The 25375-nt window shown below is 45.9% G+C and overlaps 1 long non-coding RNA gene across 1 annotated transcript in view; it reads right to left on the bottom strand.

The window, feature by feature from the left end:
• Positions 1-80: 80 nt before the first annotated feature.
• Positions 81-25375, bottom strand: part of LOC136764596 (uncharacterized) — a 37771-nt gene continuing 12476 nt past the window's right edge. Inside the window, exons 2-3 of the long non-coding RNA XR_010821215.1 lie at positions 18036-18093; positions 81-891 (exon numbers count right to left, since the gene is read on the bottom strand). This is a non-coding gene — a long non-coding RNA (uncharacterized LOC136764596). The remainder of the gene's footprint in view (positions 892-18035; positions 18094-25375) is intronic.

Here is a 25375-nt window from a genome sequence, read left to right as displayed (position 1 = left end):
GCTCTGTCGACGGAACTTGCGGATGAAGAGATCATCGGACTGCATGGTGCTGCAGTGGCCCCCTCCCTCCCGCCACGCCTCCCCTCCCCCGTCCCCTTTGTCTCTCTCTCTCTCTCTCTCTCTCCCTTTCTCCCTCTCTCTCTTTCTCTCCTCTCGCTCTCCCTTCTACTGCCTGCTGCTACTACACTCGTCTGGCACAGCTGAAGGCCTGAGCGAGGCGTGGCGGGGGCCAGGACTGGTCCCTGCTACTCATGTGTGTGTGTGTGTGTGTGTGTGTGTGGACGGGGGTTGGGGAGGGATGGTGGGAGTACCCCTGGGGGGGCAGGGGAGGGTGGAAACCCTTAGGAATTCCCCATGGCAGGAGACAGGAGCCCGGGGAGGAATAGGAATAGGAGGGGTTTTCCTGATAGTAGGGAGGAGAGCAGCACCGAAATCCACCTCTAGGGTTAGGCGTGGAGATTTCTGGATGTCCTTCAGACTCTTGTTGTCTTGAGAACTGAGTTTTTTTTATTGTATTTTTTTAAATAGCTCAGTCCCAGTTGTGGTCATGCTTGAACGAGCACCTCGCTAGAGAGGGCTGGCACCAGAGGCGGTCTGATACATAGTTCCTCTTGTGTGTTTCAAAAGAGAAATTGAAACATCAAGTGGCTTTAACTGGAGTCCGAGAAACCTCTTTGGCACTTTGCATGGCTTTGTGTGTGTGTTTTGGGTATGTTTTGCAATGCAGCGTCTTGGGCTGGTGGGTGAGGGGACTTCGTCTGTGGGCCGGGCAGACACAGAGAGAGGGCTGTCTTCTTGGCTGATCTCTGGTAACTGGGCTTGGTACTGGAGCCTCCTCACCTAAACAGAGTGCCGTGCAGAACCGTCTCTTTTCCTGACTGGGATCAACACCTAGAGAGAGGAAGACAAGCCAGCAGTCAGAGAATCACGTCCATAGAAGTGCACAACAGAGGCGCTGCCATCTCGCGCAGGTTTGTTGTATCGTGGCGAAGTTAAACGAACTGCACCAACACAGGGAATAAAATCCAATTTCGACTTTTAATTTGCGCGAAAACTAGGCGGCGGGTTAATGTTTTGTGTATCGTGTACCAGTTCAATAGTGTGTATCTCTGGGAGTAAAATGAGTTTCTCTTGTTCACCGCACCCCTGGGATCGTGCAGCGATGCAGTCACGCTCAAATGTAACTTCCTTTCTGTGGATAATCCACTGTAAAATTCAGCAGTGATTAGGAACTGAATGGCAAACGGAATCGGATGATTAAGCTACAGTATTGTAAAACATTCAATGTTTTTTTTTAATTCTTCAGTGTTTTACATTGTTTTTAAGCAGTTTGACATAGTCGTAGTGAGTCCAAAGTCACAATAAAGCCACAGTGTTTAAGTGGAATTCAGTCGATATCACACAAACTCAAAATTAGGACATTAGTAAAGATAAATACAGGTTTCATTAAGGTGGTGGCTGCTGGACATGCTCTGTCAGCTTTAGTATAATCTGTTCTCTCACAGGCCCTAGGGCCCTGTTCACACACCCTACGGTACAGTCCAGCCCTGGTCCTGGAGAGACACAGTCCAGTACAGCAAGGTCTCCAGCCTTGGTCCTGGAGAGACACAGTACAAGAACCCTAGACCCCAATGTCCTCCCTGATCCTTGACCCAATTGATCTGTAACTCCTGACTCCTGAAACAATCGCTCCCAAACCTGCAGGCTTGAGCTTCTCCAGGCCCAGGGATGGAGAGCTCTGCCCATTACAATAACACACACACTGCCCAGCAGCCCAGCCCAGTCCCTGAGCCCCAGTCCAGCTGTGTGCCTGAGCTCAGTCCTGAAATAGCGCGTGTTGCCTGCCCCCCGCCTACACCATCACAATAGAGGGCTGGGGGGCTTTTCCTGTGCTAAAAACTTCCAATGAACACCAGCCTAAATGAATTGTAGCTGCAGCCGACATGAAATGTATCACTTCTTTCTCCAGGGGTGGGGGAGGGGAAGTAACCGTATTATCTCTCTCCCTCTCTCCCTCTCTCTGTTTCCTTCATTTTCCTACTTGTGGAATCTCCTCATAGTGCCAGACTGTGCTGACCGCCTTGACTTCAGGAGTGGCCGGGGGGTGGGGGTGGGGGGGGGTATGGGGGGCACCTCACGGACCACAGGGGGGCGCTATGTGAGTCAGTTTGCTAGGATTGCAGGAGTTCCCCAACTGACTACTACCCCCCCTGCCCCCAGCTGTGGGTTCCCCCCCCAACCAAAAAAGGTATTTCCTAAAAAAACACCACTTGTATACAAAAACTATCATGTAGTAGGGTGATGTAGTACGAAATATATTGTCACCCCCCCTCCAAATCAAAAAGAAAAAACAAATGGGCTGCACTCCAATTTCCCAAACCCATGCACACATCTCGACAAAATCTCACTTTCGTTTCCTCAACACCCCGACATCTTTCTATTTGACGTTCGTTTTCACACTTTCAGCAGCAATTGCCAGAGAAACGCGTTCAAAACCCACCGTCCTCATCAGAGCCTCTACTGTCTGATACTCGTGTATATTTGGGAGCGTGCGTGCGTCCAGGTAAAACGCTAGAACAACCAGATCGCAACGTTGACCAAGTTAGGGCAAGTCTTAAAAGGTTTCTTGAACACAAACACGATTTTGCTCTTATCCTTAAAACAAACAATCTGCTTCAAAGTGCTGCTTTCTCTCATAAAAAACAAAAAATACACACACACTGAAAAATATAGCGCAATAAGCTTTCTTCCTGTGCCGGCGAGTTGAAATGGCATAGTTAAAAGAAGACAGCAGTCGATAAACGGGACTTGTCGGGGGTAAAACCGCCCGAAAAGTGGAAACGTACCTGTCAACCGTTAGCGTCCACCTCCCTCGCGAACCCAAACAGGAGGAATTGAGACAAATGACTGAATAAGTCAGTTTGTTTTCAGCAATACTTTTCACCCCTCTGTCTGTCTCTCTCTCTCTCTCTCTCTCTCTCTCTCTCAGACCTGAGAATGCTCTGCTCTTCCTTGCACCTTGCTGTGCCTCAACTGTGTCTGCTTGACAAGTTGACGTCACACACCACAAATCGGAAACTCCATTTCTGGTACCGTGTCTATCTCAGTCTGTGACCAGCTTTCTTCGCACGGCTGTTTCCTGTGTCACTTTTTTTCTTGTTTGGTTTTACTGTCCTATCGCTCTAGTCTATATATATATGCATATATATATATATATTATTACAAAGTGCACAGGGCCGAATCTGGCGCTGCAGAGCAGGTGTCATGCATGGTGGTGTCGCTGTCAGAACTAGGCCATTGCACATATTTTATAAAAATGTTTTTGCACAGATCTGTGTGGAAGAGATGTTAAGGGGGCGTAAGGGTCTGAGGTTTGATTCTCAGTGTCCGGTGTTTTGCAGAACCTTTTTCTGTTGTTTTGTTTTGTTTTTTCAAAGGCTTTATTCAAATATTATTATATGTTTTAATCTCGTCATTATCAGACACTGCAGAGCAGGACAGAATTATAATCCAGACAAAATACACATTAAATTGCACTACTACTACTAATACAAATATGTAAATAAATACAAATAGGGACAAATGAAATAAACAAATACTTTAAAATGTACACTTAAAAGCCTACTTTAAGAAGGCGATATTACAACGGTCTGTCTTCACCCGGGACTTGCCTGTTTTCAGTGACGGAGTGCTTAGAACTGATTCAGGAGGGGAAATTCAGAAACATCGATTTCCATCTCTATCAGGGTGTTGGGATCTGAGTCAACCATTTGTGGAGTTTTATACATTGACATGACAATCTTCAACTCGCTCCTGTTTGTTCCTTTAAGGCCTGCATTCCTCAAAGGGATTTCTCCTCCCTAAACCAAATACCAACCGAACGAGAGAGAGAGTCGTTTTCTTTTTATTAATTTTGCAGTTTATTTGTATGCTTATTCTGTTCACCAATTTCCGCATCTGTGTAAAACCCTCGCTGAATATAGGCTGATGTCTGCACTCTTGTGTTGGGCCTTCATGGTCTCCCTGCAGACTACAACTCACTTTTTGCTTCCTCTATAGGCCCTGTATGGTCTAAGTATTGTTTTCTCACTCAGCAGCCTTAATGCAGCCCTCTTCTCATCCCAGAGAGTTGCCCTCTGCGGACGTAAACCCGCACTTCCTGCCTGCTTCATTTCAGTGCTATGACAGCCAAACTGTGCCAAATCTCTTTTTTGTCTGTAAATTTGATTTCAGTGCTTGGTTGCTACACTGACTGCTCTCTACCTCTTTTAAAACTTTCACACACTTCTCTCAATCTGTTGGTCTCTCTCTCCCTCCCTCCCTCACACACACACAGACACAATTGTAGTTCCTCTCTCCCTCTCTCGCACACACAGTCCCCCTCTCTCCCTTGGTCCCACACACACACAGTCACAATTGCCTCTCTTACATGTGCACTCTCCTAGTTGTTGCAATATTAGAAAGTTCTAGACGGGTGTATTTAGAACCACAATGTTGTTTTGGCATCACAGAAAGTTCTTGATACTCCAGAACCTTATTCTCTCTGTAGCTTTTTTTGTAGTCCCTTTCTCTCACGGGTTTGCACTGTTCTATGACTGTTGATGATAGCACTTTCTGGACCTCATACATATTCAGCAAGTGGGTGTGGCTTTAGCTTCACTGACTTCTGGGAATTCTCTTTATATTTGGACAAAGTAGTGGACTTAATTGACGGGAGTCTCCCCGCCCCCCAGGGCTTACTCACACTACCAAAAGCGGTGTAGAGTCGAGATGCAGCTCTGTGTAGAGAGCAGTTGAGGTGAAGGGAGACAGAGAGCAGCCGATAGAAGAGGCAGTGATACCCGGGCTGGTGGAGAAGCTCAGTGTCAAAGCTGAGTGTCTTCCCAGAAATACACCATAATCCCAATGATAATGTTGTCACAGCCCATATGTGTGCCTTGGAAGATATTGTTTGCATTGGAGGCTATTGAGCATGATTTCGTTTTTTGTAATTTGCATTTTATGGGTCAACCAAAAGCTTCATCTGTCTGCCTCACTCCCGATCCATACCCAGCTTGACTCGCCCATGTAACAGTACACCCTGCCGCACCATCCTCTGCCCTACTGCTCCACACCCTACTGTACGCTACTATACTGCAACGGTGCCAAAGTACATTGCAGGCAGCCATCTCTTGAGTGGTCGGCCATTTGATTATGCGGGCAATGTGTTAGAGAAAGGCGTTACGTGAGTATGCACCATAAAAACATCGTGTGGAAAGGAAGTGAGCGAACCAGATAACTGACCAAGTGCTAGACAGGACCCCGCCCAGGAGCCTTCCCCCCCTTTTGGGAACTACAAACTGTGCCCGCAGCGCTGGACATAAAGGTTGGTAGGTACCTGAAGCAATGAGCTGCAGCAGATTCACCAGAACCCAATTGACACAGAAAAGTCTGGAGCTGGTCCCAAGGTACCAATGACACTCAGTAAACCAGACAGCGAGGTGGCAACCCCTGCACGACAGGGACCACCGCCCAGATCTGAGGGTTGTGGTGCTACCGGCAGGCCTCCAGAAGGAAGTAGCTGAAGAGCAATCAGATCACAGGATCACAGATCACGTTATCAGATCACATTTCAGCTCACAGGGCCCACGGATCACCGAACACAAAGGGGGGGGAGGCCAGAATTGAAATCACTCTTGATATGGGCCGACACTGTTCCGAGAGATGGGCCTACGGCATACCCCGTTACCCAGTCAGAGCCACGTGATCGCCGCCATGCGCTCAGGGGTCGTAACTCTCTGAGACGCGGTTCTTTTCGGGTCAAAAGGTGTCACAACCGAAACGCAGGCAAACTGCCACCCGGTGCAACGCCAGCAGAGGGAGGTGTGTCAGCTGGGGGAAGCAAAGACCTGGGCGAGAGGGCCGGCCCAGAGCTCCTCTCCTGCTGTGAACGTTAAAGGTTGTTTATTTTTTCTCCTTCTTATTTTCATCCTTTCAGGAGTTTTGTGCAGCCACAGTCCTCCCCAACCCCACAGTCTGTCTGTCTGTCTGTCTGTCTGTCTGTATGGCCCGCTTCCCATTTTGTGTTTCTGTGAGTGCCAGAAAAGCTGCTTCTTGATTTTAGGCTGTAACCTGTGATCTGCATCATCCCCTCAGCACTGTCTAATTGAGAACTGAAGAGCAGGCCCATGAGACCACATCCTGTAGCTAATGCCAGGGGCTGCATGTGAGTGTGTATGTGTGTGAGTGTGTGTGTGTGTGTGTCTGTGTGTGTTTGTGTGTATCTTTGTGTGTGTTTATGTGTGTATGTACGTGATACAGTGCATAAAGTGAAAGCCACTGACTATAGCCAAGTTTGGAGGGGGCGGTTGGGTCTTTGATAGCAGCGTGTGAATGAACACTCTCAGAAAAAAATTGCAGAACAAAGTTTGCAAAGTCACCCATTTCCTGGGAGTTTCGGGAAGGATACGGTTGGAAGGTCAGTGTCAGTGTCCTTGGCACAGGACATGGCAGCGTGAGGGGCCAGGGACAGCAGCACACACAAAATGTGCAGTAGGGTCCAGAAAATGAGATTGGGCATGACGGGCAGCAGTGTGAAGTAACGGTCAGGGCTCTGGACTCCTGAGTGGAGGGGTGTGGGTTCAGTCCCAGTTGGGAGGGTTGGGGGACGCTGCTGTGAGCAAGGTACTATGACTCAATTACTGTAGTAAAACCCCAGTTGTGTATTGTGTGATATACTGTAACAATTTTATGTTGCCCTAAATACATGTGTCTTCTAAGATATAATAACATAATGATAATAATAATAATAATATAGTAATGTGTCTTGTGTCCCCTCAACACACAAACACACATGCTTGGTCATTTTTCCTGAAATGTGATTTTTCTTTAAATACCTATAAAGATAAGTTCTGTTTTGTGTGGCACTGCTATAGTAACCCAGCCTCAGCCCCTGAAAGCAAATTGGGCACGACAGCAAATGGCACAGAAACGCAGTGCTTCAGACAGCACAGGATTGAAGACTGTAGGTAGGCCAATCTAAATTTAGTACTGTAATAACAGCATTATTGTGAAACGAATTGTGTGAATCTGTTAACTACCCAACGTGTTAATTTGGTTTCGGACCTGCTAAAATCATACACAACCCTGTGCCACAGACGTAAAACGCCCTTCTCCTGATGGTTCAGTTTTGGAACAGGCGTTGAAAGTGGCGCAGAATTATCAAAATTATCCGTGCAAATTGAGCGTTAAACTTTTGCTAAATTGATATTGCTGCCAATTACCTGGGGCAGGCCGACAAAAGTCTACCATGGATATTACGCAATAAAAAAACACCTATTGTCTTTCTTATTATCTTTTCATTTTGATGTTTCCATGACAGGCATGCATCCATATTTGTTAGAGTTGCCATTTATCTTGCCTTAATATGAATGTCCCAGTATACACAGACTGCTGATTGAATAGTAATCATCAAATCAGCCTTCATTGTGCCCTTTTCAGATGAGCAAATGTGCTTGGCAGGCGGTGTGATTCATCGATCGAGACAGACACACGGCAAGTTTAAAATATGGAGATCTGCACAAAAAAAAACACGAAAAGAAAGTCATAGAAACATTGGACATGCGCTGTTTTAACTTCAAACAACAAAATTAAGCAGACCACAGTTTATCAGGTTTGAAGCTCAATTTACTCGTTGATTTTATTGTCCATTTCAGGGTAACATTAAAACCCTGTTCTGTCTGATTCGGGGCCTGTTGGGACCCATTTGATAATATCACCTTTCCATGTTTTTAATCACTCGTACTAGTTCCCTTTTGTTCATCAACAGGGTGCTGACGTCATGCTCTTCCGGAAGCGACTGATCCCGACAAAAGACTTTCGACTGTAGTTATATGACCTCACGTAACCCTTTTTCAAAATGGCGGCCTCTTTACAGGGGTCATTGTTTTTAAATATATTTTTAAGAAAGTCTGTTTTGTTTTCTTGTTGTATGATTTACAGACCCCTCTAAGCTTTGTGCATAGATGTCTAGGTTTTGAGAGGTTTGGTTATGTATGTATTTTTTCCTTGTGTTAGATAGTGTTGCTCTAGAGGCAGTTCAGAGGAGAGCAACCAGACTTATTCCAAGTTTGAAGGGAATGTCCTACTGAGAGACTGAGGGAACTGGACCTTTTCACCCTGGAACAGAGGAGACTACGTGGGGACTTGATCTAAGTCTTCAAAATCATGAAAGGCATCGACCACATCAAACCAGAGGAGCTTTTCCAGATCAGCAGGGACACACGCACCCGGGGACACAAATGGAAATTGGGCTTCAAGGCTTTCAAGACGGAAAACAGGAGACACTTCTTCACACAGAGAGGCGTCACAATCTGAACAAACTCCCCAGCGATGTGGCTGAAACAGAAAATCTGGGAAGATTTAAAATAGACTGGATAGGATCCTTGGATCACTTAGTTATTAATGGACACCAAACGAGCACGATGGGTCGAATGGCCTCCTCTCGTTTGTAAACTTTCTTATGTTCTTATGTACTTATGTTAGCTTCAGCTTTCCCAAGCAACCATTAAGAGAAGGTCACAGTTTTGAATAGCGGGAGAATAGACAGGCAAGTCTAAATTTAGAACTGTAATAACATTATCTTGAAATGAATCATGTGAATCTGGTAACTACCCAACGTGTTAATTCGGACCTCCTAAAATCTTACACGACACTGTGCCACAGACTTAAAGCGCTCTTGATGCCACTCCGCAGAAAACGTCAGTATGTGGTCGATCAGTTTCATAAGTGACGCCATTTGATTCACAGCAGAAGAGAAACGGCTAACTGTGTAAATGTCACTATGTAACCAACCGAACTCTTTGTCCTTGTCTGGAACGGCTTCAAGGAAAACACGGAACTATGAGGTTAGTGTTGTCTTTGTTCTTTCATTTTCTCTTAAAACTTAAATGAATAACTTAGAAAAAACATCCAAATGGGGAAATGGTGTTTGTGTGTGTGTGTGTGTGTGTGTATTTGTAAATGCTATTGTATTTGTTTTGCTTCACGGTGATCCGATTAAAGTATTTTAATTTTTGTTTATTTGGTTACACTGACATATTATTATTATTATTATTATTATTATTATTATTATTATTATTATTATTATTATGTTGTAGTATTTATATTTCAGAACAGGTTGGGTGACAGCTTTGTGTGGTTCAGTTTTATTCTTGTATTTGCTGATTCATTTGAATCCCAATCCAGAAATAGTGGTTCGGTTGCTTAACTTAATTTCACTACCTTATGTTATTCATAACGTATGCAAACATGTATTGAAGGATGTTGCCAGACTTCAGACCCAGCTGCAAACCGATCTCAGATAAAGCGTAGTTGTCTTTTCTTTGCTTTTTATTTCTTTAGACAAATTAAAACTGTGACAGCAGAAAGAGGATCAAATTTCTATGGTGGAAAACTGGGACATGCTTCTGATGTAATCTGTCGACTCTCTAAACAACTCTGACAGTAATGTTTGTAATAAGAAAAAACACATATTGGTTAAAGTTGCACCCATGGCAGCGCAGATCAAAACTATTTTAAACGGCTCCGATTTTATAAGCAAAACCCTCTGTCCATAATCAAGGAAAAAATATAGGTTTTTATTTGACAGTTATAATCCACATCATTGTAACAGTTTAATGAAAAAGAAGCTGAACTAAATCCTAGTGATGGTTTATGGAAGGAGTTAGAATACAATGCCTCTCTATGTCTCTGTGTGTTTGTGTGTATATTGTAGCGATCTGGGACTGTGGATACGTGGGATATGTCTGTCTGTCTGTGTGTTGGGTGTGGTAGTTCATGTGTTATGGTTTGTGTTCTGTTAGTTAGCGGGAAATATTGAGCTGTGTTGTCAGGGGTTGGCCCTGCATGGGAACAGAGGTGTGCCAAGATTGGGGGAGCCAGTCATGTGGGTGCATGGGCATATATAGGGGTACCCCAGTTCCTGCTTTGCAGAAGTGGTATGGTAGAAAATAGTGAGAAGTGTTGCTACATTAAAAAGCAGTTGCACTAAAAAATAAAGCCTGTTTTGTAGGAAACCCGACTCCCTCTGATCATTTGTTGTTTTGGTGTTGAATCCACCTAACCTAGCATGAAGTAGAATTGCTACATTGGTGTCAAAATAGTGGGATAGAATCCACGCCGCTATCGATCCGAAAAAGGAAAAGGAACATCAAGAAGAGAGGGGCAGCAGGGTTCCGCCTCGTGGGGAACGGACAGGGTGGCTGAAGCTGAAATTCCTCGAGTTTGCGACAAATACCTGGCCAGATTGAGTTCTTTGAAGAGCTCTGAGAAACTGCTCGATTGGCCTACCCCACAGCGAGGAGCGAGCTGGCACTAAGACAGGTTTGCGTGCAGTTCGAGCAGAGTGCCAGTGACGAACCCCAGCTGGAGGCAGTCATCCAGCCGGCGAGACAAGCCCCGAAGCAGCAGGGTGGCAGTGACGAGCCCCCACCTCAGGCCACTAACAAGACACAGGGTGACAGCAACTCAGAGCAGCAGCACGGCAGCAGTGGTGAGGCCCGGCGAGATGGAGACAACGTAGAGCTGGTGTGTGGGGCCCAGTGACAGCTTCCAGCTGACTAAAGAGAGGTTCACCTTGAGGAAAAGGCGACGATAGTGAGACTCTTGCCAGAAGAGACCTGCACTGTGCCAATGGGGCATGAGGAGGAAGAGAGCGATGGCAACAGAGAACAGCACAACAACAGTGAAGAGGCCCAGCGAGAGGAAGGCTACATAGAGCCGGTGTGTGCAGCCCAGCTGCAGCTGCTCCTCGCTGACAAGAAGGATGCTCAGCAAGGGAAGGAGCACCAGGGGCGCCTGCACTGACCAGGCAATGACAGCAAAGCTCCACCTGAAGAGGCCTACACTGTACCGAGGTGCCAGGATAGAGACTGGGATGATGGCGTCCTGGATCTGCGGAGAGAGGGGGATGCAAAGTCCAGTGAGTGCCAGGAGCAGCTGGCGCAGCCACAGCTTTCACTCCGGAAGGGAGCATTTGGACCAAATGCTTGCTGAAGCAGGGCATGAGTCTGAGAGGGAGCCCCATTCTGTTGGTGGCCAACCAAAAATAACCAGCCCAGCGGCAGATGCAAGATAGTTCATATGAGCAGGCCTCAGCGATCTCAAATAAAATAGAAATGGTTGAGATGGTAAATGACTGCTTTCTAACTCAGTTTGTCAGGGAACCAACCAGAGGGAGCGCATGCATTGACTTGATCTTTTTCAAATGACCAAGACAGAGTCAGAGGGACACTAGTTAGAGAACCAATGGCAAACTGTGATCACAATATGGTTAGCTTTGAGGCATTCTTTCAAAAAACAAGGCCCAAGTCTAAAACAATGGTCTACAATTTTAGAAAGCAAACCTTGAAGGTATGAGGTGGCACTTAGAAGAGGTAGACTGGAGCACATTGGATACAGCGTCAGTTGAAAATGGATGGTTATATTCAGGAGAAATTTGTACCAAAACTTAGCAAATTGAGGACCAAAAAACATTGGCCAAAATGGTTTAATAGGGGTATGCAAAAAAATATCAAGAGAAAGAAAATGTTGTATAGCGCATACAAAAGGGATACAGATGAAACAAAATACAAATATGTTGAATTGCAAAGAGATCTTAAGAAAGGGATCAGGAAAGCAAAGAGGGAAATAGAAAGAAACATAGCTCTTGGAGCTAAAACTAATGCAAAGAGCTTTCAATACTACAACAGCAAGAGGTCATTAATGGAGGAAGTGAAACAGATAAAGGGCAAAAATGAAAGTATCTTGGAAAATTAATAAGATGTGGCAAATGTTCTAAATGAGTATTTCACAGAGGTTTTTACAAAAGAAAAAACAGATAACATGCCACAGGTTAACAATCAGTCCAGTCAAACCCTAAGAGAGATCAGGGTAAATTAGAAGGAGGTACTAAAGGGACAAGCAGAATTAAAATCAAACAAATCACCTGGGCCAGACGGTATATTTCCAACAGTACTTAAAGAAATTAGGGAACTTATTTTTAGGCCGCTAACTCAAATATTCTAAATGACACTTAGAACAGAACATGTGCCAACTGACTGGAAGACAGCAAATGTCATACCAATCCACAAGAAAGGGGACAAAACTGAGCCAGGAAATTACAGACCAATCAGTCTCACCTGCATTACTTGTAAAATGTTGGAAAAAATGATTAGACAGAAAATTGAGGAGCATCTTAATGAAAACCATATTCTTGGCGATAGTAAATGTGGGTTTAGATGAGGCAGACCATGTCTTACTAATTTGTTAGAGTTTTTTGAACATGCAACTGCAGCTGTAGATCACGCGAAAGCTTCTGATATGATATACTTAGATTTTCAGAAAGCTTTTGATATGTACAGATTAATGAGAACCACTCAAATTTAACTGAGGTTAAGTACGGAGTCCCACAGGGCTCAGTCCTCGGACCTATACTTTTTTTCATTATACATGCTCCCTTTAGGTGATATCATTCGACGACATAATATTAACTTTCACAGTTACGCAGATGACACACAATTATATCTGTCAGTAAATCCTAACAACACCATAGACCTAGAAAAACTAATGTGCTGTCTGTCTGAGATTAAAACATGGATGACAAAAAAAATTCTTATGCTTAATTCTGACAAAACAGAAGTCATAATTTTAGGAGACAAAAATCGAACTGTTCATCATGCACTAACAAAACTGAGTAATGATAACTTTAATTTCTCTCCTAAGGAGATGGCAAGAAACCTGGGTGTCATCTGTGATCATAATCTATCTTTTGAATCACACATTCAGAATGTGTCGAGATCTTCCTTCCTCCAGCTTAGAAACATTGCTAGACTAAGACAATTCCTCTCATTACAGGACACTGAGAAATTGATACATGCATTTATTACATCTAGATTGGATTACTGTAATGCCATTCTGTCAGGCAGCACAAACTATTTCTGCACTTCAGTTAGTTCAAAATGCTGCTGCAAGAATCCTAACAAAAACAAAAAAACATGAACACATCACTCCAGTATTGGCTTCTCTTCACTGGCTGCCCGTGCACTACAAGATAGACTTTAAAGTGCTCTTATTAACATTTAAAGCACTAAAGGGACTGGCACCTCCCTACTTAAAAGATCTCCTTATGGAATACACTCCAGGTCGGCCATTGAGATCCCAGGAAGCCGGTTACTTAGCGCTCCCTAAAATACACAAGAAAAGCACAGGTGGTAGAGCATTCAGTTATAGGGCCCCGAAGCTGTGGAACGATCTTCCAGCCAATGTAAGAGATGCCCCCTCGGTCTTAGCCTTTAAATCACGTCTGAAGACTCATCTGTTTAGTCTCTGTTTTTCTAGCCCATAGTGCCGCCGGTGTGCCATGGACATGCAATTGCACAACTGTCTTTGGAAATGTCATGTACTGCATGACCAGTATCTGAGCACGACTGCCCTCTTGTCTTCCAGCAACAGCCTCCTCTGAGGGTCCAACGAGGCACCTCGTCCCCCACCATGGAAGTCTGATGAGGCACAACCCATCCCAGAAGCACCTCACCACGGAGGGTCAATGGGGCATTCACACCCAAGGTTTGATGAGCCATCGCAACCCAAAGCCTGTTGATGGTCCAAACCCTCCACCCCCCGATGGCCAGCGAGAGGCCTCCTCCAGAGGGAAGAGCACAGCCAGCAGCACCGATAAAGAACTTTCTGATCTCCTTGCTGCTGTAATAACTATACTGCCTGGAGGGGAGGCAACCATTAGGCCTAGACCCTAAGCTGTGGACCCCCACAGATTCATTTTCTCCTACATGCCATCCATAGGAGTTTTTGGTTTTTCTCTCCTCCGTGCCTAAATGGTTTATTTACTTAAATGTTCACTCACTTTATTCTAGATCATGTAAAATGTTTACAGGTCTATATTTGATTTTATTGTATTTATGTTTTTTATTTTGCTATACGTTTGTTGTATGTTTACCAGTCTGTAAAGCGTTCTGTGGCTACCCTGCAAAGGGTGCTATACAAATAAAAATTGATTGATTGATTGATTGATAAGGTTCCACACCAAAGACTGATCCTCAAATTGGAAGCTGTAAGCATTTAGAGTAATGTAAGTAGATGGATTATGAACTGGCTGATGTATAGGAAACAGAGGGTGTCGATTAGAGGAGTCACTTCTAACTGGAGTGAGGTTGTTAGTGGAGTTCCACAGGGATCAGTATTGGGGCCTTTGCTTTTTCTAATCTATATTAATGATCTGGACTCTGGGATAGTTATCAAACTTGTCAAATTTGCCGATGATACTAAAATAGGTGGCTCAGCAGATACAATCTCAGCAGCTCAGGTTATTCAAAGGGACTTAGATAATATTCAGTTGTGGGCCGACACCTGGCAGATGAAATTCAATGTGGACAAGTGCAAGGTAATACATGCAGGTAACAAACATGTCCACTATAATTACACTATGGGAGGAATAGAACTAGATGAAGTAACGCATCAGAAAGACCTAGGAGTCTATGTGGACTCCTCACTTTCTCCATCCAAGCAATGTGGGGAAGCAATAAAAAAGGCAAACAGGATGTTAGGGTATATTGTCAAAAGTGTAGAATAGAGAACAAGGGCAGTGATGTTCAGACTGTACAATGCACTAGTTAGAGCTCATCTGGATACTGTGTGCAGTTCTGGGCTCCACACTTCAAGAAAGATATCGCTGCTCTAGAGGCAGTTCAGAGGAGAGCAACCAGACTTATTCCAGGTCTGAAGGGAATGTCCTACTGAGAGACTGAGGAACTGAACCTTTACACCCTGGAACAGAGGAGACTACATGTGGACTTGATCCAAGTCTCCAAAATCATGAAAGGCATCGACCACATCAAACCAGAGGAGCTTTTCCAGATCAGCAGGGACACATGCACCCGGGGACACAAATGGAAATTGGGCTTCAAAGCATTCAAGACGGAAAACAGGAGACACTTCTTCACACAGAGAGTCGTCACAATCTGGAACAAACTCCCCTGAGAGTCAACAGGGGGGCTGCAGAGACTTTGTGAAATACTGAGGTGCCCTACCAGCCAGAGGTGAGTCGGAGTAGAGCATTATCAGCATCGGGGCTGTGAGTGCAGCTGGGTTTGTCAGCTGCAGCCTGAACAATTGGACGGAGGTCATAGCCCAAGGAAGCCTGGATCCTGGAGGTGGGGGGTGCGCTTCAGAAGGACATTGACTGGGTTAAGGGGGGTTAAATACAGCCACCTCGATGAGGATGGTTAGCTGGACTTTGCCCCCTTGTTTTCCGTGTGCTTCTCCAGGCTCCTGGTGCAGCCCCCCAGACAGAGACAGGTTTACTGAGCTCAGGGTAACTGCGCTACTCCTTGTATGTCCCAGTACAATGGTGGATAAAGGTGGGACACCTTGTTTTTGTTTAAAAGTTACAGCTTGTATCTTCCTCACTGTAAGTTGCAGATACACTGGCACAATTTTAGCATTTTACCATATCTGAACAGGACAAAAACATTAATCTGAAAACCTGGGACGCCTGGTAACCAACCATATGCGGTTTTTACACATTATATTCCTGTCTCTTGCCAAACTATACTTGTTGCAATCGTGTCGTGTCGCTACTGAGGAAAACAGCTAGCCAAGACTTCAGTGGATCTCGTAAAGACGGTGTCATATACAATTAAGCTGTGTTCCCATCCAAATCTTGTTCCCCACACCTCGGGAAGTGTGCACGTCGACTGGCAGTTCAATTGGAACGTCATCATTCACAGACAGGAAATATGTCACTCAAAAGGAAAAAAGTCCAAATAAATGTGTTATTTATCTATCAGGGGCGAGTGTTATTTAATAATATGCATAATATGCCATATGATTTCTATTAAAATTTTTAGACAAACCCTCATATTCTCTCATTCCATTGGTACCAAAATGAATGAAACTGGGCTCTGCGTTATACAGCGCCTTACACTATTGGCTGATCGGTTCATATTTCAGATATATAATTGTACAGGACAACAGCAGCACATGGCGCGGTGTTGCGATACAGGAATGGGCAATTTCTGTGGACCGAAGACAGCCCGCCAGTCCACCAACCCGACTACAGTCGCACTGCAGCAAGGCCGCTGACTACTTGCCCGGGCCGCGCTGCGCACCGCTTAGATTGAGCCCGTTACTTTTAATCATGGCAAATGGATACTAAATGTTTAATCAATTCCAATGAGAGAGAGTGTGTTTTTTCTCTTTTTTTAACATTCCAGTCATCAAATATTCATCTGGACTGGTAAATACGCAATGTGCTAAAATCCCTCAGCTCACCGCTCTGTGCCAGCAGCTTTACACAGCTGCTCTGCACAGCAAACTGATTTATGTCTGTGTGCTGAGCAGCTACTGTGCAGGCAATGAAAGTGTATCTGTCTGTGCAATGCAGCGATCGTGCAGGGAATGCAGCCTCTGCCTACAGTGCAGCTGCAGTACAGACAACATATCGGACTATATTTAGAATCAGGTAGAGAACAATGGGCTCTCGTATTGTTTTCTAATTCTGTGAAGCATTATGTGGCAACCTTGCGAAGGGCGCTATAACCAATAAAAAGTGATGTATTGATTGAAATCTATCTCAGGAGATGTAAGAGATATTATTCTGCAGTCTGTGCAACCCGACCTGCACGAGATGACATCTCTTATACTTTAAGAGACAACCTTCCCCACAACTGATTCACTTCTAGAGCAAAACACGTCTCTCCAAAACTGAAAGCAATCCCAGTGATTATTTAAATGAGTGAATCTAGTATACAAACGAACTTGCCACTAATTCTGACACACATGTCAGCAGCCGGAGGAGGGCGGTTGTTTGAACCCGGGTGCGTCACCGCTTGAAACACTTGAGTGCAAATGGTTATTTGATGACTCACTAATTGAAATGCATATTGTTCATCACACACTGCTTATTCATCGGTGATGTGTGTTTTCAGAGCTTATTGAACATTAATTCTGCCCGTTGAAAAACTGTCAAGGTTGAGCGGCGTCAAGACTTCGATTTCTGGGGAGTGGCCGTCCCGAGTTTACATACACAGGCATACGCATGTGGGCGCACACGCATACAGGCACACTCAAACAGGTGCACAGCACAGATGCACACACACAAACACACAAACACACAAACACCTCTTGAAGTCTTCTCTGCAGATCAAGGACGTTTTAATTCTCGCAGAACCGTCACAATCTGAACTATAGGGCTTTCATACATTTTATTGCATATAATATGTACACACATGCACTCGTGCCAATGAAACAAATGTCATTGCCAATTAAAAGAGATAAACAGCACGACCAATATAGCTTGATCACTTGAAGCATTCTCAATGATTTTCTCAATATTTTGATGGATGTTGGTAATGTAAGATGAATGTGATAGGACAGTGTAGGACAGAATACGATACAGGCCAGTGTTTGGGAGCCCCTAGGGTACAGCATAGACCAAGCAGGCTCTGTTTGTTCAAACCACGGGCACACGTGACCCAGGATGGCAAACCTAAATCACCCCTTTCTCGGATGTATTTCAGCCCAATGAGCAATTCATCTGCCCAGAACAATCCCTCAAAATCTCACCACACATTGCTCGCCACAGCGCACTGCTAGAGGACACACACAACATGGAGTTCCCTCTTCCTGTGCATGTCTTGTAGTGACACACACACACACACACACACACACACGCAGACAAACACACACAGGCACAGTGATTCATTAGCTGCAGCTGTAGTCTCATCTTGCGAACCAATTTTACAGGCAGAAGAAATGTACCATAAAACACAATTCTGTTATTCTTTGATACATGTTTACTTGAAGTGTGTACTTTTGCAGAATTCAATCTTCTGCCCAAATAGAAGAACAGGATAGACTATCTGTTGCTGGCTCCAGGGAGCCTAAACTGGTATCAGTGCTGGCTCCAGTCTGGGCCCTATACTATACTATAGTACAGGCTATGCTAAGGCAGCAGCAGAACTGAATCAGTGATGGTTGGATACAATGACCGCGTCTCTCACCTCAGTTGTCTCTCATGAGGTCCTCCACAACGTCCTGACCGAATGTCCACTTGAGGGCCTGGACACAAGAAGAAAATAAATGCACGTTAAGATCTATCCATCCAGTTCCACTGCTAGTACAGAAACCTGCAAATGCGACAGGGTGAACGTGCCACTTGAGGTTTCATTTAAAGGGAGAGATCCCTGCATTCTTTGTCGTTTGCCTTGCTTTAGTGGCTATTTGTATCTCAGTTTACTTTTTTAAAAGTAAAATAAACAACAAAAGTAATATTTTGTTCCTGTTTTTACAATTTTGTATAATGTTGCTGTGCTGCCCAAAAGGGAAATTAACATTCACACACAACGTTGATTCTATTGCAAATGATTCTCTGCCCACCCAAACTTGACACCTGCGAAAATGACATTTTGCTCATTTCAATTGCTCAAAAAAGCACAAAGACCGCCCGTTCTTGCGATCAACTCATTTCTCAGCCGTGAGTTGTGTGCTGTCATCACTGCATCCACTTCACTTCCTGGCTTCCCGTGAGGTCTGAGAGAAGATCTGTGAAGCTCTGCTATGGACCCAGCACTCTCATTCCCAGGGCTGGGAATTAAGCTTATTTTACCCCCAAGAAATATGCACTGAGGTTAATTTCTACAATCTTCGCAGCTTGTCAAATAGATATACAAATCACCGACTTAAAAGCTATTTAAAGCCAACACACATATGTTGAAACATGCCCTGATCCTCGCAAACTCAGGCCTACTATAACGTACAGCCTACATCCCATCGCCGACCATTGCAGATACACAAAGCAAGCTTGCCTGATAAAATGAATTACGACCCCCAGATCCCCCCCTTGAGTAACCGTTACAGCCCAAGCCCGCGTGGGCGGCCGCGTCTGGGCCTGCGCTTGCCTGGAGAATACCAGTGACCGCAGTGGGGGACTCCATCGTATTTTTAATTAATCTATTGCCGTGGTTAATTGGATTAAAAAGCCCAGGAGCTAGAAATAACTGGCAGTTTCTCATTAACCGGTGCCTGGCCGGGGACGGGGCTGTGCTGCACAGGGAGCTGTGGTGGACGGTGTGGAGGGTGGTGGTGCACGGGCATCGCCACTGGGAGCTGTGGTAAAATCCTCCCAGTTCTTCCTCTGCTGTTTCTGCAGAGAATAATTCATTCATTTAAGGAGCGGGGTGCTGGAGAAGGAGGGAGGGAGATGCAGAGAGAGAGAGGGGGAGAGGGAGAGGGAATATCAGTGTTCTTTCAGCAGGTTTTTCTGCAGTAAAAAATAATATTGTAGGCTTCTCCGGTCGTCGTCGCCTGAGCTCAGCGGTTGTTAATTAAGAAGGGGCCGTGTCCAATTATCTATTGTTTTCCCTTTGGGAGCCCTGACAGAGGAACGGGCACTGTGACGTGAGCCAGGGAAGGAGAGGGAGGGAGAGGGACAGATAGGGAGGGAGGGAGGGAGGGAGAGGGAGAGGGAGAGGAAAAGGTAGAGGGAGAGGGGGGAGAGGAAGAGAGCGAGTGGGAGAGTTTGACAGAGGGAAAGAGCAACCGAGCATCAGAGACAGAGAGAGCGTTTGCCACGTTACCCATGGCAAACGCTCTCTCTGTCTCTGATGCTCTGTTGCTCGCGACCTGGGGTCATACCACCCACGTGACCTACAACAGGCATAACTTATCGATCTACAGGCTGGTCACGCCAGCAGTCGCTCTGGAGACTCTCGAAATCCATTAAAACGGCATTATTCTCACTGGCAATTCGTGCGGCTCAGTGACCGCTTCCTGTCTGCACTAGCGCCCCTTCACCTCAGATGTCAGCTGCAGGAGTGACAGTGTGAACCGGCGGCCATGAGCGAGAAGCTTACTTACTAACCGGGCCCAGGTCCGGTGGAACGGCACAGTCCATGGATTGCCAATTGGTGGAAGTTGCCAGGCTGTGCTACACAATGGCAAACCCTCTAGTTTCCCTTGAAGAAGCAGCTCCTCTCTCCTGCCAACTCCCCAGTACAGCTGGCAGACTGGAGGAGGGGAGGGGTTCATTTCCACTGCATGTGTCCCCTCCCCCAACCAAGGTCCCGTCCTCTGTCACTGTCTCTGGGCAGGGTGCTGCCCTGTGAGTCAGAAGGGGTCTCTCTACCTCTCTCTCTCTCTTTCACCTCTTTCTCTTTTTCACTCTCCTCTGTATCTCTCTATCTCTCCTTCCTTCTCTCTCTCTGAGCTGGTTTAGCCTGTGAAGGAACATGCTGATGTCACTGCAGGGGCCGCAAGGTCTCTCATCTTTGGCTTTTCTCTTATCTGCACTGTCACCCTCCCAGACACACCCAAGCCAACTGCACACACACACACACACACACACACACACACAAAAACACACACGTAGAGATGCACACCCAATCCCAATTATACACACACACAAACCTAGCAATGTACACTCCCAACCTGAGTTTGCAGTGTCACTCTTTTTACAGGAACAGCAAAAATAAATAAATTAAAATTCCTAACCAATTAACGTTCAGATTACTAAAACAATTAAGCAATTACGATCGAAGATCAGTAAAGTTTATGTATATTTTTTATATGACCTGTATATACACTCACCTAAAGGATTATTAGGAACACCTGTTCAATTTCTCATTAATGCAATTATCTAACCAACCAATCACATGGCAGTTGCTTCAATGCATTTAGGGGTGTGGTCCTGGTCAAGACAATCTCCTGAACTCCAAACTGAATGTCTGAATGGGAAAGAAAGGTGATTTAAGCAATTTTGAGCGTGGCATGGTTGTTGGTGCCAGACGGGCCGGTCTGAGTATTTCACAATCTGCTCAGTTACTGGGATTTTCACGCACAACCATTTCTAGGGTTTACAAAGAATGGTGTGAAAAGGGAAAAACATCCAGTATGCGGCAGTCCTGTGGGCGAAAATGCCTTGTTGATGCTAGAGGTCAGAGGAGAATGGGCCGACTGATTCAAGCTGATAGAAGAGCAACTTTGACTGAAATAACCACTCGTTACAACCGAGGTATGCAGCAAAGCATTTGTGAAGCCACAACACGTACAACCTTGAGGCGGATGGGCTACAACAGCAGAAGACCCCACCGGGTACCACTCATCTCCACTACAAATAGGAAAAAGAGGCTACAATTTGCACAAGCTCACCAAAATTGGACAGTTGAAGACTGGAAAAATGTTGCCTGGTCTGATGAGTCTCGATTTCTGTTGAGACATTCAGATGGTAGAGTCTGAATTTGGCGTAAACAGAATGAGAACATGGATCCATCATGCCTTGTTACCACTGTGCAGGCTGGTGGTGGTGGTGTAATGGTGTGGGGGATGTTTTCTTGGCACACTTTAGGCCCCTTAGTGCCAATTGGGCATCGTTTAAATGCCACGGCCTACCTGAGCATTGTTTCTGACCATGTCCATCCCTTTATGACCACCATGTACCCATCCTCTGATGGCTACTTCCAGCAGGATAATGCACCATGTCACAAAGGTCGAATCATTTCAAATTGGTTTCTTGAACATGACAATGAGTTCACTGTACTAAACTGGCCCCACAGTCACCAGATCTCAACCCAAAAGAGCATCTTTGGGATGTGGTGGAACGGGAGCTTCGTGCCCTGGATGTGCATCCCACAAATCTCCATCAACTGCAAGATGCTATCCTATCAATATGGGCCAACATTTCTAAAGAATGCTTTCAGCACCTTGTTGAATCAATGCCACGTAGAATTAAGGCAGTTCTGAAGGTGAAAGGGGGTCAAACACAGTATTAGTATGGTGTTCCTAATAATCCTTTAGGTGAGTGTATAATCCATACAATCTTAAACACATGGGGGGTAGATCCTGGATTCTAAAATCAGCAATCTGTAGATGATCCTGGTAAAAAGATTTTATCAACATCTGTAATATAGCATGTCACCCTTAGACACAAACACACACAACTCAGTAAATTGATTTTCCAGGCTTATTTCCAACATCTGGACAGCATGGATGTTGACGGCCGACATTAAACAATATCCAATGAGGGGAACATTATTAATTATTTCACAAGCAACTGATTTTAACCACAACAAAAATAACACGCTGATGAGGTATTACACAGCGGCTGTAGGCTGTTCGTGTTGGTGTTATCTGAATGTGACATCTGGTCGTGCAAATGTGGAGGACAGTTGTACAATGGTGGTGTTGTGCGACAATGGGTGGCTAAGTGTATGTGACTGCTTTGGGGAGTGATTTCATAATCAACCTTAAATAAATAAGATTGATTTGGAAGATTTTTTGACTTCTTTGACCAAAATAAACTAAGAGTTTAGCTTTGTGGGCCCCCTGTGGTGTGTGAAGGTGATGTGGTGTCGTTGTCTTGTGACAACAGCAGCATGGGTATAGTCATCTGAATCAATTGGTTAAGGAGATGTTCATCCAGGGACAACTGTCTTTTGGTGTCCATGGAAAAAGGCAACACTACAAAAGCAAGTTGTGTGTGTGTGTTGTAGCTGAGTTTGGGTTTGTCTGTGTGTGTGTGTGTGTGCGTGTGTGTGTGTGTGTGTGTATCAGTGTTTGGGAGAGTGTGCAGCATATGTGTGTGTTAAGAGCAAAACCGCAAAATCAAGTCATACACACAAACACACACACACTCACACAAGGAACACGCTTGCTCAGAATCCTCTACACTGGCAATTGTGAGGCCCAGCTCGCCCACGCTGTGCCCTAACAGAGCGCTCAGGGTGAAGGAAGGGCCCACACACTGCGTGCCAAGAAGAGGACGCTGTGCAGCAATCGACACTGTCCCCTGCTGCGGAAACACCAGCTCCGCTACTGCTGAGCAAGCACCGGCACCATCGCCCAGCGAGATGTAAACTAGTTCTCAAAACAATCGTCAATGGGGAAGGGAGGACACACACACACACACTGACACTGTCTGTTTTTTGGCACCTTTCTGCTCTTCCCACTCAGGGAACCGAGCGACTTCCCTTCTGCTTCATTTCTGAGTACCAAGACGCCCCCCGCCCCCCCACCCAGGCCACCTTTCTCTCCTGCACGGCTCGACGGCTGCTTCCTGAGCGGCAGGAAGTGATGTCAAGCCCATCCTGACCTCTGCCCCGAGAGGAAGCCAAACGTCACCTCCTGTAAGCCACCCCCGCCCCCCTCCGTCGCACACACGTGCACAGACACCCACATGCACAAACACACACACACACACAGGGATCAAGAGCATAAGTCAAGGTTGAACTTCCTTCCTCTGCTTTCTCTGTGTCCTGGAGTGAACAACAACGGCGGTGCGGGTGGGGGGATCAGTGGATGAAGTTTTGCATCTCTGTCTCGTGTCTGTCCCCATATTTCCAGGTTATTTTGACACAGGGCAGCTTTTTAACATTGTTTTATCATGAAACCTTTTCTCAATTCAACTGTATTTATATATGTGTGTGTGTGTATGTGTATGTTTGTGTACATATGTGGAAGTGTGTGTATATATTTGTGTGTGTGTATACATATGTATATTTTGTGTTTGTTGTATTATCTGCAGTTGCTAGGTAATGGAGTCAGTGGTCTCCAGCCCTCCAGATGGCCGAGATGTTGTAAATCGGTGGTTAAAGATCTACCAGATCAATAATGTGACTGATAAGAGCACAGCCAATCACTGGAGGGGCCTCATAGCAGCCAGAATAGTGGTGCTATTCTATTTCACTAGTAGTGCAGTGCAGCATGACATTGTGTATTCATTTATGTATGTAATTTCTGTTATGTATTCGATGCCTTTATCCAGGGCAATGGCACCTCTGTGACAGCGGTGTGAAGCAGAAAGTGCAGTGTAACGCAGAGCCCCTCAGAGCAGGGTGAGGTAATGCAGGGTGCTGTCGAGTGTCGAGGTCCGGAGGGCTCTGTTGGAGATGGATACCTCTCCCCCAACAGCCCGCGCAGAGCGATGGCTCTCCCTTCCCCGATCGATATCTGTGCTGTGTGGCTGAGCGCCGGCATGGCTGCCCAGAAGAGCCGACTGACTCGTCTTGTCGGTCTGTTCAGAGCTGAACCCTAGACCGCCCCTCACACGCACACACACACACACACACCCCAGTGACTCAGCTGCCAAAGCAAATGAACTGGAGATGCCTTGCTCCACGCCCCCGCACACACCCTTAGCGTAGAGACCTCGTAACAGTGCCCCCCCCTCTCTCTCTCTCTCTCTCTCTCTCTCTCTCTCTCTCTTTCAGGGCTGAGAATGTGTTCATGCGCCTGTCTAAACAAAGTCCAAAAATAATGAAAAGCAATAAATACATTACAAAATAAATTAAAAATTGAAGAAGGGCAACTGGGAGAGGAATGGGTGGGTAATGGGGGAAGCCTTTTAAGGATGCGCAGCTCATTAGGTACGTGTTCCCATTGGAACGTGTTTGTGTGTCTGCTGTGTGTACCTGCACTGTTAGGAGTGTCTCTGTGTGTCTCTCGCTCTGTGTGGCTGCGTGCGTGCGTGCGTGTGCTCTGATTGTGTGTGTGTGTTGATGTGAGTGGTCGTGTCTGGCCCAGTGAGTCCATTGTTGTGGGGCACGCTGTCATAGTAAAAGGAAGTGGGCCGCTGTGAGGGAGGTGTGGATACAAGCTTGAGAGATTGGTTACTGGGCAGGAAATAGTTTGCGCAGAACAGTGTTTATCTCTTGATTAACAAGGCAGCCAGAGTAAAAACAAAACAAAAAAGGAGAACCAACCTAAACTCTCCCCTCTCAGAGCCCCTTACCACAACTCCACACCGCTGACCCCCGACCCCATGTAAGGGCTCCCATTTAAATGTCAGAGCGAGCTGCCATGGCAAAGACACCGAGCCCCTATTACAGTTCGGTAACTCCAGAGCGAAGGATGTCCTCTTGGTCCTCCCGGTGACATGAGCGCACGGCCATGAAACAATTCATAAGAGTATCGACCCTCTGCGCCACGCTGATCTCTCTCGCTACTGTTCTGCTAGGCAGTGGGCACCCAGCCCGCCCCCCCGTTTCTAAGGTCTGCAACCATTTCACCGGCCTTTTAATTTGAGAGACGTCAATTGCGCCCCCCCTTCCCTAAGCTGTCGATCCTACTCGCAGCCCAGGCTGCCCGATACCGGTCGATCAATGCTGGGTAATTGAGCCAATTAGCCCCGTGCGCCCCCTCAGCGTTGTCGGCCAGTCCCTGGGCCAGCTGATTGATTTCGAATGGCTTTTCATTAGCTGGGGGAGGGAGAGGCCTGTCGAACAGGGCGGGGGGGAAACGGACAACTTCCCTGCAGCCCGACTCTCACATGGGATTTCACGACTGGAGAAGTCTTTGCCTCCGAGTGCAGCGCAGGCAGGGCTGGGGGAGACTCCCCAACACAGACTTC

Source organism: Amia ocellicauda, chromosome 12 (assembly GCF_036373705.1).
Source record: "Amia ocellicauda isolate fAmiCal2 chromosome 12, fAmiCal2.hap1, whole genome shotgun sequence".
Taxonomy (NCBI): domain Eukaryota; kingdom Metazoa; phylum Chordata; class Actinopteri; order Amiiformes; family Amiidae; genus Amia; species Amia ocellicauda.
Note: the sequence above shows the minus strand (reverse complement) of the source record. Positions and strands in the feature narration are given on the sequence as shown.